Source organism: Culex quinquefasciatus, chromosome 3 (genome assembly GCF_015732765.1).
Source record: "Culex quinquefasciatus strain JHB chromosome 3, VPISU_Cqui_1.0_pri_paternal, whole genome shotgun sequence".
In the NCBI taxonomy this organism is placed as follows: domain Eukaryota; kingdom Metazoa; phylum Arthropoda; class Insecta; order Diptera; family Culicidae; genus Culex; species Culex quinquefasciatus.
Window position 1 is genome coordinate 109,426,669 of NC_051863.1, and position 14,346 is coordinate 109,441,014.

General features: G+C 33.3%; 1 protein-coding gene across 5 annotated transcripts in view; it reads left to right on the forward strand.

The window, feature by feature from the left end:
* The first annotated feature begins 2,139 nt into the window (after nt 1-2,139).
* LOC6033480 (palmitoyltransferase app) overlaps nt 2,140-14,346 on the forward strand; it is a 52,237-nt gene continuing 40,030 nt past the window's right edge. For 2 of the 5 annotated variants that reach the window (XM_038259051.1, XM_038259050.1), the window contains exon 1: nt 2,143-3,042. The gene's annotated coding sequence lies outside the window, so the exon portion shown is untranslated. Of the gene's footprint in view, nt 3,043-14,346 lie in introns of all 5 variants that reach the window. The other 3 variants (XM_038259048.1, XM_038259049.1, XM_038259052.1) reach the window with 3 other exon arrangements.

A 14,346-nucleotide genomic window follows, 5' to 3' on the forward strand; every position in this document is an offset into this window, starting at 1 on the left:
ACAAGCTGTTTTCTTGCATCCTGGCCAAAGGAGTCCACTGAAGGAAAAACTCGTGAATACAGTCCACTCGCCGATTGTCGCCTTGAAGTGTTGTGCCACGGAATTCCCTGCAACACAGTGGAAAGGTTGGACAATCAACAAGCCCTCCTGGAGCCGGGCCTAGCGCTCCTTCACGAACTTTTAATCCAACGAACGATCTTTTTAAATTTACAGTATTTTTTTCTTTGAGTGAGTGCTTAAAGTAATATTTTTTTGAAAAATATTTACTCCTCCAGTTTGCTTATAAACCAATCATGACCAAGGGGCTGGAAACTCTTAGAGCTATAATTATTATGTTAACCAGTATATCAAAATATATGTTAGTATACTTATTATTTCCTTCACATATCGCCAGTATACTTACCAATATACTGAGAGTATCTTAATATACTGACAGTTTATTGCTTTTCGGTTAGTATACTAATAAGTATACTGGAATATCGTTAGTATACTCAGTATTCTTAAGTAATATTAGAGTTTCCAGCCCCTTGATCATGACTTTAGTTTCAGTCTATCGAGAAATTAAAAAGAGAGATGTAAGGTGGATGTAAGCCGGTAACATGGAGTTAAACTTTCGCAACTGTCAAGGTAAGCTTCACAGCAGCTTGACAGAAAGTTTAACTCCATGTTGCACTTTTATTTTTCGATAGCCTGTTTTAAAAAGTAAACAAGGTTTTAAATAATTGGGTCCTAAAAGGAAGCTTAGATTGCTGATATTATTGTTTACAGCGATTAAGCTTATTTTTCTGAGTACAATGACCCTTTGTACGACCACACCCTAGTAACATTTTAGGTTTTAAGTAGGCCATAAAAGCCTATTTAGGCCGTATGAGGGTTTTCAGAACCATGATAAAACCTGTAAGTTTAAAAATGTTACTAGGGCATAGAGTTTAAAATTGATTTTTAAATCAATTTAGAAAAATTAACCTCGCAGTCCTTCTTGACAGAAAAGCTCCTACTTGACAGCTCGTTCCAAGGGGACCATAGTTGATCCACCGAAAAAATGTTGTCTTGTCAAAAAAAAATTTTGCATTAAAATGAAAAAAAGTGATCAGAAATGGTTTTAAATCGTGTTTTTTACCGTTGTACATAAAAATTGACTTAGGGCTTTACTGCCGCTCGAAGCTAGTCCGTCCCATATGTAATTTCGTCAATTTTGAGGTAATAATGCAGTTTGGTTCAAAATCATGTAAGCTATCAGAAAAACCAATAAAATGTAGTACTTTGTTCTAGAAATCCGGAGAAAATCCACTTTTTCGTGAAATTCTAACCCGTAGCCTTATGGGCTGGACAACTTTGACACGCGTTTTTCTCGGCTTGCTGTTTTTACATATGGGACGGACACGATTAGAGCGGCAGTTTAGTACCCAATTGGGTCCTAAAATGAAGCTTAGATTGCTGATATTATTGTTTACAGCGATAAAGCTTATTTTTCTGAGTACAATAACCCATTGCACGACCACAAAGAGTTAAAAATGGATTTTTGAATCAATTTTGAAAAATTAACCCCGCGGTCCTTCTTGACAGAAAAGCTCCTCCCGCATAATCAAATACCAAAGGTGAAACTGTCGAAATCATAAGAAAATTATTTCTGGTATGGTTACCATTTGTGATATTGTTGATATAATGTCACAACCATATAACAAAATTAAAATGGTACTATTTCCCGAATTGTTGCACTTATCTTGACATATTCGAATGGTTGATTTTTTTTCCTACAATTTAATGAACGGTATCTATTCGTCATACGATTAGGATGGTTCGAAACAGCTATTGTTAGAACATAATAGTACTGTAGCCGGTAGCTACTTGACAGCTCTTTCCAAGGGGACCATAGTTGATCCATCGAAAAAATGTTGTCTTGACAAAAAATTTTTTTGCGTTAAAATGAAAAAAAGTGATCAGAAATGGTTTTTAATCGTGTTTTTTATCGTTGTACATAAAAAATTACATAGGGCTTTAGTACCCAATTGAAAAAAATTAAATAACAGATGCTAAGTGTAAAATGAGTTGTTTCTGTTAAGCGTGTAGCAAATAGCAAAAGCGCCATCCAAGCGGTGATCGTTTAAACTAACTTAATTCGGGTCGATATGTCAAACGGAACGAGATTTTTGTTCAGTCAGAGTTTTCGCGACGGAGGGAGTGCGTGCGTATCTTGTCGACTGCTTGATTTCCTCATCATCGTTGGATTGTTTTATTAGCTTTGTAAGACAAAAGTGAACAGTTGAAAAAGTAACAAAATGTGCAAACGATTGTGTCGGTGATCATTTTGAAATTGGTAGCGTCCTGGAAAGTTCCAAATCAGCCTCTGGAATTTGGCTTTGACATCGCGTTTTTGGAAAATGGTGACGACCCTCATCGCGAAGTTTTAATTGGGTTGGTCAGTTTTGAGTGGAAAACGATAAGTGCGCGCGCGTGTGTGTGTTTGTGTACGTGCGTGAGTGAAGGTCGCCGTGTTGGTGTTTATAACACGGAATGTCAACCAGACCACGACAATAACAGAGTGGAGTTTGAAGAGGAAGGAGGTGTTTCGAAATTACTGGAGAAGGTTGAAGGAAAAAAAACCTTGCAAGGGGTGTTGTCATCACGGTCGCAGGTGCTAAATTAATTGTGAAAATGTTAGTTTAATCAGTGCCCAACCGGATTGTGCGTAAAGTTCAAGGAGAGCAGTGCGTGAAGGACGCTAAAATTGGTCCAAGTTGGACGCTCAAACAAATTGGAAAACTTTTTCCAGCTGCTCCTCAGCATTTTTTTGGGGTTTTTTTTTCGCGAGGAACAAGTTCCTCCTCTTACAGTGTCCGTAGTGTGAGTGCGTTTCCGACGAATAAAAAGAGGTGGCACATAAAAAAGGCGAGCTGATTTCATTTTATTTTGATCGATTACCTGCGTGTGGCGGAGTGTGGCCCTGGCGGAAGAAAACGCGACGATCCTGTGCCCTACTTTGTGGATATATTCATCGTGTCGCAGTTGATTGCTTTGCATCGGAGATAACGCGCCGACTTGGTGAGTTGATATTTGCACCAGTACCTTCGACGACTCGGGTGTGTGTTTTGCTCTTCAGATAACATACGAAAAAAAGGTGTCGACAATGACGTGGTCGCTGGAATTGAGTTTGTTAAATTCAATTAGACAGTCATGAGAAGCTCCGGCACAAAAAGAAGGCAGCACTTTAGAAGGGTACTCAGTGCGGCGAAGAAGGAGGTCGCCACTTTCGATGGAATGCGTCCTTTGGTGACCTAGTAGGGCTCTGGTGAATATTTTCAAATGGTTACTTCCATTGATTGTACTGTTTGTTAAGTACATTATTTTCTATTAAAATCAACTTGAACTGTAACTTTGTAAAAAGTTCAAATCCCTTCTCCCATGTTTGAAACATTTAATTTCCACTAAAATCTAGCTTAACAATTTGCGATTTTTTAACTATTGCTTTTTGTACAAAAAACTCTCTAAAATTATCAGTTTTTTAAGTAAGTTTGATCCACGAGAACAAAAATTACGAGAGTCCTTACATTTTTGGCAGGTTGGTTTCTCAAATGAAACAACGTTTTTACCTAGGTATTTAAAAACGTGGGTTTTATAAAAAAACCTAGATGTATGAGTCAAAAGATCGAAAATTTTATGCCCTTTCCGATGCCACATATGTTGACTTGTGAATCGTGGACCGGTTCGGATGCCGGCGGATTTTCCGAAGACGTAATTCCGGGTTGGTACGAAATTCCAACGAAAAATCTATTCTAGCGATTCAAAGACCCCCAAAACGGCGTTATACCCACTCGAGAATGTGTATTTAGCAATTCTATGGTAATATATTGACATTTAGTTAAATTGAAAGTTTGCAAAATTAGGTTGAAATAAGTTTTATATAGAATTTCCAGAGTTATATATACTTTTATACTAAGTAGTTAGTAAACTTTATATTCAATCCAAATTATTTTTTTAATCAGTCAAGGAAGCCTATTTGGAGTTGAGACACTCAGGGTGGCCACTCAAGTCGGGAAAAAGTCGGGAATTCGCAAAAATCCGCCAAAAATCGGGAAAAAGTCGGGAAAAGTCGGGAATTCTGAGCATACTTGATTGAAAATTATTTTTTAACTCTTAAATAATTTTGTAATATTTTGTAAAATATTCAAATTGAATTCACTCATTTCTGCTTTAGTAACTTACTTTATATTTAAGGTTCTTTTCACTATTTCAATATATTTGAGTATAGAAAAGCTGTTAAAGGCATTCAAAATCTTAATGAATATTGGAGTCTTTGACACAGATTTTCATAATATTTTTTATGAATCAAATGATCGCTTTAATTTTTGTTCATCAAACAAGAGGTAAAGTTAATGAAAAACTAATATAAAAATAGAGCCTAATGGCCGGCTTAGAATTATGATTCTATTTCATTTTGTCACATAATTGGATATTTAGAAACAGATTCCAACTTGAGTTTGTCTATGTTTTTTTTGTGAATATTTTTAATTGTTTAACTAAATTTATTTAGTAATTAAAAATATTTGTTTTCCTAATTTTGCCCTTGAATTTTTTTTTGTGAGTTTGGGTAAATAGATAAATCTTGATTTTCAGTTTTCGGAAAACTTAAATATCGAATAAAATTCAAAATTGAAAAACTTTTTTACGTTTTGGAAACATAAAGAAAATATTGAATTTGCAAAAAAAAAATCCAAGAAATTTTTAGTTACTACAAAATTGTTTAAAAAAATTGTTTTTTCTATTATTTTGCTTAAAATAAGTGGGAAAACATAAAATCAACTTAATAACAGTTAAATACTGACCGCTAGATAAATTAAAATGGATTAGAAAATTTAATATCAAAAATTACAAAATATTTAGGGAACTTGTCAAAAGCATTTTTTATGAATTCCTTGACCATTTTCTAAATCCTTTGAATGAATAATAACAGCAATTATGTTTCAATCATTCTTTGATTTAAAATGATGATGCAGTTTTGAAAAAATAGGAACGCTATTTTAAGTTCAGTTATCTTTAACTTTTTGTCATTTTCAGTTGAAACGAAGTATCAAAAACTATAAGTTTGTCAATTTAAAAAATAACATGAATGTTATAAGTATTGTTGAACTTTCGATTATTTTTTCAAAGACTAATTGTTTGTGTTTCTACTCTGAATCATAATAATGAAGTTCCGTTTTTGAAGTGTTTTTTTATTTATTGTTTATTTTTTGTATTCACAAAAAATACCTATATTTGGATTTTTTTTAATTCATTGTGATTTTTTTTCGCTGGTTAATATTGACTGTTCATATAGAAAGTTTTTTGTTTGAAATCATTCTTTAGATAAGAAATGCCTATTATTTGAGCATTCTGGAAAAGTCTGGAAAAAAGTCGGGAATTTGAAAATGGAATTTAAGTGGTCACCCTGGACACTGGATTTTTGGTGATTTGTCAACCAATATCTGAATTTGTTTAAATTTTTCGAAAGGTGTACACACTTTTTTTGCACTTTTTTGATTTTTTTATAGAACTTTTTATAAGAATCATCTTTTCATGAGCTTTTTGTAGCAAAATGTTCGACCTGAGTTTGCGAACAAAACGTCCCAGTCAACTCAATCGGAATCCTGAAACGGAATCCAATTCAGAATTCCGATTGAGTTAACTGGGGTAGTACTAGGTTTCTGTCAAACTTTAAATTGTTTGCATGTTTCATCACAGTCTGTGCATAGTGCCCAAGGGGTGTAAATACTTTTTTTACATACTGTACATAACTTCTAAACTTGATGCTTTCACTCCTTTGTCTCTTTTACGAAGAGCTCCAATAAGTTTTGAAAACTTGTCTTACTTTGGTTCAGTCAATAGGATACAATCGAATTTTTCTGACGATAATCCTTCACCTGTTTTGGGATTTTTACATCTAACATTACTGTATGTTGTATGCATGTCACCTTGGTAAAATATTGTGAAAACCTTAGAATCTTTGCATTCATTAAAGTAGGCTAATGATAAAAGATGTAGAATGTCTGCAGAAATGGCAAACATGCTCAAAAATGGCAACAATTGAAAAAGTTCGTTCGACTTTGAACAAACAGTAAAATTGTTGTCCACTCTAATGAGGACAGAGGCAGCAATCTTTCTTCCGGATTTTTGTGTCCCAACAGCAGCTCCGAGCATGGAGCTGATATCAATTTTCAAAAAATCACGGAAAACAATTCAACCACCTCGTTTTCCCACCCCAAACTGACCAGAGTGTGTGATCGCCTGTGTATTTCGGTATGTTGAACACGGAATTCATTACATTGAACACATGTGATAGCATGTGCAATGCATTTTCGATTCCATTCAACAACAAACACACAACATGCGAACATGCAATCCTTCTTCACCACAGTGGCAGCCCGAAGGAGTGGCAAACCCCCGAGGAGAGGCATTGAGACGTCATCATCAATGTCATACCGTTCGCTGAACGACTGACTGACCGGCTCAACCCAGCGGCCACTGTTTGAAGAGGAAGAAATGATTGCAACAAAAAAGAAAAACAATAGCATATGTTCGCCATCGTTCGACATCGGCGGGTCGATAATGATTGCACCACTTCTCTGTCTCAATTTCGCACAATCGTGCTACAATCGGGGTGGAGGTACGATTTTTTTTTCATTAGACACATAGAGAGAGAGAGAGGAGGTCGGTTATCAGCACTCACTTCGAACCAACAGAAGCCAACACCTCGTTGATATGGAGAGGATTATGCATTGAGGGAAAAAGTTGTAGATCAAAACAGCTGTGATTCATATAGCCACGTGAGCCTCATTCTCACACACACACTGCAGCACAGCAATGTTGTGACCACCAAGTTTCGCGCGGAATCACCAGGATTAGCGAGGAAACCAAACAACTACACGTGTGAGGCATGTCGTTTGGAAACCGCCTGGTAATCCATCGATAGCTAGAGTGAATTATTACAGATTATAGGTTCTGCGAAGCTGTTTTGTGCCTTTTGAGGAAAGATTCAATTTAAACATTTTACTAAAAGAGCGAATATCGACGCTGACTTTTCAAATAGTGCCATGTCTCACATAAAGCTGACATAATTCCGATCATTAACCTTCACTGTGTCATTGGTCATTAATCGATACTGCGGTAGTGCACAGACCTGCTGAGCAACTCTCTACGAAATCGGTCTTTTTTCTTCAATTTTTATTTTTGTATTTTTTAATCCGGATGAAACTTTTTTGGTGCCTTCGGTATTGTACATATAATTTTCCATACAAATTTGGAAGCTGTCCATACAAAAATGATGTATGAAAATTCAAAAATCTGTATCTTTTGAAGGAATTTTTTGATCGATTTGGTGTCTTCGGCAAAGTTGTAGGTATGGATATGGACTACACTGAAAAAAAATGGTACACGGTGATTTTTAATTTCACTTTTTGTCTCTAAAACTTGATTTGCAAAAAAAAACACTATTTTTATTTATTTTTTTTATATGTTTTAGAGGACTTTCGAATGGGTCCTGGAGAGTGCCTTAAGTTAGATGACGCCTAGCACTCTTCTTGTCATTTATTAACATTTGCAGTGCTCCATTGCATTAGAATGCATTGAAACATCACAAGCGTTAAAGCGACCAGGCCTACTGCGTAAAGCCGTATCGCAGAGATGTCGCGTAATTGGGTTGAGTTTGAGCACAGAGTGTTCGAACAACAACACAATTCTGAATCGACAGGGGAGGAAGAAGCGTGGGGACACACCACCATACGCTCCGAGATTTGGTTGTATTCGTTGGGAGCACCATGCTAAGAAGGTTTGGTACTCCGGGACCCTCTGGGATGGGACATTGTATTTCCACGAATGCCCTGGACACTATTTGTCGTGGTTATAGCGCCACAACTCGCTCTCTGTAACAGTATTCTTAATTCCAGTCCGAGCCCACCAAGTCGTCATGGCCTAGTGGTTAGCATTTTTTCTTACCAATCCACAGAGGCGACTCGTCCACCTGTTCAACCTGTTCATTGAACAGGTAGCCGATTTCAAGCGGATAATTTTTTTATTTGAGTACCGCGGTGCTTTTTCAACCAGCAACATACAATTACAATTTTTGTTTGAATATACGTTAACAAAATCGACGCCCTATGTTCAGCAGCGCTGCATGCACCAAAAAAGCATAGGCCCGCCACCCTTTACTCTTTACCTCTCTTTACAACCCACCAATACTGAAGCGAGCCAGCCTGGCGAGCCACGCGCAAATGTTCGTCGCGTTCACACCGACCCTCTGAACGTCGCGGAAAAAATCTCCATACGGAAAAAAATCAACACATGTAAAGAGCTTCCTATTCATACGCAGCGGCATTATCGATGTGTTGGCAAATCTGGTTCAATCTGAGAGCGTGAACTGACAGCATTTTTGGGAGAGAGCGAAATGCCACCCCCAGGCGCAGGCCCCAGCTGACTTAGCTCGCTCAGCTCTGCTGGGAGCTGCTTGCAAAATGTAAACAAGCCAGCGCGTTGACAGCACGTTGAGAGCATGAACAAATGAGAGAGCGCGAGAGCACCACAGATATTGCTCTATATTTGGCGCACTTTTAGGCATCAGGCTGTTTTGCGCAGACTGGTGATGGCTTGTTTTAAAACTGGAATGTTCAACTGCGCGCGTTGAACCTCTGAAAATTGAATTTGTTCTGAAAACTTTTTTTTCACTGATGCTTAAAACAAATATTTTAATTATCTCGGATTCTTGTCAATATAGTTTTGTTTTTAACATCCTTCTGATTTTTCAGAAATTGAATTCCAAAACCATGAGGACATAACTGTACAGTGAGTAAATTCAATTCTCTAAAAATTTGATAAAGGATCAAAAGCGATACGACCTGGTTCTAAAAAGTATAAAGTAAAATGTCAATTTAATTTTTAACCAAGTTAGCTCAATATTAGTTGGGCCTAAAAAAGCCCAACAAACAGTTGAATTTCGACAAGGATTGCAGAGCGATTGCTCTATTTTTCTACACTCGCCACGCTAATGATTAAGTCTTAAAAATACATTTTAACGAGATAAAAAGTCTTAATCATACGTGTAATTAATTATTTGCATAAACAGAAAATTATAATAGTATAAAAATAATAAAACGTAAAAATAAAAACCATTGGAAAGAAAAAAGTTTGAAACATTGTAACCGGGTCGACTTCAAGCACGAAGTCAAATCATCCAAAAGAGTTGAACCAGAATCCGGCTAAAAAACTCTATAATAAAGAATAAAAAAAAATAACATTGAACAGGTACTACATTCGGGCACGAGTCGCCTCTGCCAATCCAAAAGACGGGGGATCGAACCCCGCCTCAAGCGACTTTGATGTTTCATTCCTTTTCATCATTTCAAATTTCTGTGTTCTAAACCAGGGGTGACCAAATGTGGCCCGCGAGGTGATTTTTTGTGGCCCGCGGGCCCATTTCGAATGATCATGTAAAATGGCCCTTTGACCAATCTATACAGTAATTTGTAATTTTTAAAAATCAAGGTTTAGTTCAGGTGTGGTTAAGCGTTTTAGTAGAATGCTAATTTGACTAAATTGAAAAAACTGTAAAGATATCAAAAATATAGGCATTCCATTAAAAATTAATTCAAAACTCAGAACGCACCATTTTTAAAGGACTGAGCCTTAAAATAAAGACAAGAGAAGTCATGTTTCAATCATGCTAAAACATATCAGAACTAATAGTTTTTGCTGATACGCGTCAAATGTCAAGATCATCGAAATCCATAATAAAATAAGAATTTTATGAGTGATTTTAGCAATAGCAAAAATACGATTTTTTGTACGTTTTAACCCTAAAATACTCAAACTTTACCAACTTGTAACTTTTGAACCCCAGGGTTTAGAGAAATCGTCCAGAAGACTTTTTTTCATGTCTCGGCGAGATCATTCGAATAAAGTTTCTCGCGTTTGTGTACATCCTTGGACCAGCTCCCATACAAATTTACCCATTCTCCTTTGGTGACAAATCTGAGTGCATAACATCTGATTCAGACTGACAAAAAATATTGAAATTTTATTGAAATTGGAGGAAGAATTGCTGAAAAATCTTTTGTAACGAACAAGTAACGAATTATTTTTATTTTTCAAAGTTTATTTTACCATTTTTGAAATATAATAAGAATCGTTGAACATACAAGTGAATTCAAATGATTAATTTTTTTTTCCAATTCCATTATCTTTGTGAAAATGTGACTGTTTTCAGTCACAAAATGTTCAACCACCTCTCGACCTTGACCAGGCCATAGTATTTAAAATTCTTAAAAAAATACTGTATTTTCTGATTGAATGTTTGGCATAAATATTGCAATAAAAAGCTCACGAATAATATGTTTTGCATTTTTTTTACTTTGCTGATTATTAAAATTGGAAGCTTTTTGGAACAAAATAGCAAAAATTTATTATTTGTTAACTAATATTTCAACGACAAAAAAACAAAATGAATACAAAAAAAACCCGGTAGTTATAGTTTTTGCTATTATGGATTGAAATAAAGTAATTTATTTTTTCTCAAATAACAATTTTTACATTTGGCCCGCAAGCTCATGTGAGCTACAAATTTGGCCCGGCATTCAAAAACTTTGAGCACCCCTGTTCTAAACTTTCTCGTTGGGAGCAGATGGGCATCGAACCCAGAACCATTCGCTTACAAAGCGAACACTATAACCAGTCAGCCACGGCCACTCCCTTAGAAGACATCGAATGCCAACTTTTCAGAAATTTCCAGGTTGTGCAAAAAATCTTTGAGCGAGTTATGATTTTTTGAATCAATACTGATTTAAAAAAAAATGAAATATTGGGCACAAAAAATTTCAACTTCATTTTTCGATGTAAAATCAAATTTGCAATCAAAAAGTACTTTAGCGCGCTTTCAAGTTAAATCCATTTTTAGGTTTTAGGATTTTTTTGAAAATAGTCGCAGTTTTTCATTTTTTAAAATTAGTGCACATGTTTGCCCACTTTTGAAAAAAAATATTTTTGAAAAGCTGAGAAAATTCTCTACACACAAAAAAATATTTCCGAATGTCACATCATTTCGAGCCATACATTTCATTAGGGCACAAAACCAAAAACCGCGATTCGAGAAAATCGCATAGCATAGCATACACGGATAGAAATCCGTTCCGCAAATCTGAAATCAAATTGTCTTGAAATCGAAAACATCGTCTGTTCTCGATTTCGTTTCGAATGTTATCAAAAACGACAACATTTTCATCACATTCGAAAACATTTGTGTTCGAAATCGCCCCCCGCTTTTCACAAATTTTCTGAAGCGTAACAACTGTCAAACGCAACCAAAACCGCAACCCAATATTTTCTACCGCGCGAGTGCGACTGTTTGTTTATTTTTTGTTTTTTTTTTTTTTGAACGAATGCCAGAAGTGGAAGTGACATAAAATGGAAGGAACGTCGCCGTGTGGTTATCCCTCCGGATCACGTTCGGTTCTGCTGCCGCGGAATGACGGGGACGAACCGTCCTAGTTTTTCGGGAATCCGCTAGCATTGCGGCGCGTGGTCCTGCGGCGAGGATGGTTGTTGGACAGTGGCCCTTAGTGCTTTTTCGGCGTTGGCCAGCGGAACGTGGTTTTTGTTCGCCGGGTCCGCGTGTTGACCAGCAGCTCGTCCGACGTTGTTGCCCACACTTAGTTCGGCCAGGATTTCGAAAACGGCGCCGGCGCGGAATCACGAATGCCGATTCCTGGCAGCGGCGCAGAACTTATCCTCCTGCTCCACGACCGCCGAGGAGAAGATATAGCGGTAGGAAATCATCAACGCGCCTCTTCCTCCTCCTCCTCCTCCTCCTCCTCCTCCTCCTCCTCCTCCCTCCTCCTCCTCCTCCTCCTCCTCCTCCTCCTCCTCCTCCTCCTCCTCCTCCAATCCCAAAATTTTTAATCTATCGATCTAATCGATCTTTTCTACCTATTCCGCCACAGACTGCGACGCCGACCTATTCCACCGATCTTCAGCCACCTCGGATAAGGACAAAGACGACTAGGAAGCGACACGGCCAACATCATCCGTTCCAGTCGAACTTGATCTCCGTCGGCATCCTGGAGGCGATCTCTGGCCAGCTTCGGTCGCTCGTGCAGAAGGCGCTGAAAATCCACACACACTTTGTTACACTCTACCACCACAAAACTCTAATCTAAAATTATACCATTCTGCAATTCTCATTTCAAAATTCTCTAATTTTAAAATTTCAACGCATTGACATTTTGAAACCTAACAATCGAAAACTCTACAATTCTAAAGATTATTAATTTTGAAATTTTTTAAAATTCTGCAATACTAAAATTCTAAAATCCAAAAATTCAAAATTTCTACACCAAATCCCTTTACCAACACTCTACACTCAAACCCCGATGGTTTGACAACAACTGTTCGTCTCTTTTAAGTTTGACCAATTATAAAATTCTTAAATTCTTAAACTCTTAAATTCTAAAATTCTTAAACTCTAAAATCTAAAATTCTAAAATCCTAAATCTAAAATTCTAAAATCTTAAAATCTTAAATTCTGAAATTCTAAAATTCTAAAATTCTGAAATTCTGAAATTTTGAAATTTAAAATTCTACAATTCTAAAATTCTAAAATTTTAAAATTCTAAAATTCTAAAATTCTAAAAGTCTTAAACTCTAAAATTCTACAATTTAAAATTCTAAAATTATAAAATTCTAAAATTAAAATTTAAAATTCTAAAATTCTAAAATTCTAAAATTCTAAAATTCTAAAATTCTAAAATTCTAAAATTTAAAATTCTAAAATTCTAAAATTCTAAAATTCTAAAATTCTAATTCTAAAATTTAAAATTCTAAAATTCTAATTCTAAAATTCTAAAATTCTAAAATTCTAAAATTTAAAATTCTAAAATTCTAAAATTCTAAAATTCTAAAATTTAAATTCTAAAATTCTAAAATTCTAAAATTTTTAAAGTCTAAAATTCTAAAATTCTAAAATTTAAAATTCTAAAATTCTAAAATTCTAAAATTCTAAAATTCTAAAATTCTAAAATTCTAAAATTCTAAAATTCTAAAATTCTAAAATTTAAAATTCTAAAATTCTAAAATTCTAAAATTCTAAAATTTAAAATTCTAAAATTCTAAAATTTAAAATTCTAAAATTCTAAAATTCTAAAATTTAAAATTTAAAATTTAAAATTCTAAAATTTAAAATTTAAAATTTCTAAAATTTAAAATTTAAAATTCTATAATTCTAAAATTTAAAATTCTAAGATTCTAAAATTCTAAAATTTAAATTTAAAATTCTAAAATTTAAAATTTAAAATTCTAAAATTTAAAATTCTAAAATTCTAAAATTTTAAATTTAAAATTCTAAAATTTTAAAATTCTAAAATTCTAAAATTTAAAATTCTAAAATTTAAAATTCTAAAATTCTAAAATTTAAAATTCTAAAATTTAAAATTCTAAAATTTAAAATTTAAAATTCTAAAATTTAAAATTTAAAATTTAAAATTCTAAAATTCTAAAATTCTAAAATTTAAAATTTAAAACTAAAATTTAAAATTATAAAATTTTAAAGTCTAAAATTTAAATTCTAAAATTATAAAATTATAAAATTTTAAAATTCTAAAATTCTAAAATTTAAAATTCTAAAATTTAAAATTCTAAAATTTAAAATTTAAAATTTAAAATTCTAAAATTCTAAAATCTAAAAATTATAAAATTCTAAAATTCTAAAATTTAAAATTTAAAATTTAAAATTTAAAATTTAAAATTTAAAATTTAAAATTCTAAAATTCAAAAAAAAAAAATTTTAAAATTCTAAAATTCAAAATTCTAAAATTCTAAAATTTAAAATTTAAAATTTAAAATTTAAATTTAAAATTCTAAAATTTAAAATTCTAAAATTCTAAAATTCTAAAATTCTAAAATTCTAAAATTTAAAATTCTAAAATTCTAAAATTCTAAAATTTAAAATTTAAAATTTAAAATTCTAAAATTTTAAAATTTAAAATTTAAAATTCTAAAATTCTAAAATTTAAAATTCTTAAAAATTCTAAAATTTAAAATTCTAAAATTCTAAAATTCTAAAATTCTAAAATTTAAGATTCTAAAATTTAAAATTTAAAAATTCTAAAATTCTAAAATTCTAAAATTTAAAATTCTAAAATTCTAAAATTCTAAAATTCTAAAATTTAAATTTAAAATTCTAAAATTCTAAATTTCTAAAATTCTAAAATTCTAAAATTCTAAAATTCTAAAATTCTAAAATTTAAAATTCTAAAATTTAAAATTCTAAAATTTCTAAAATTCTTAAATTTAAATTCTAAAATTTAAAATTCTAAAATTCTAAAATAGCAA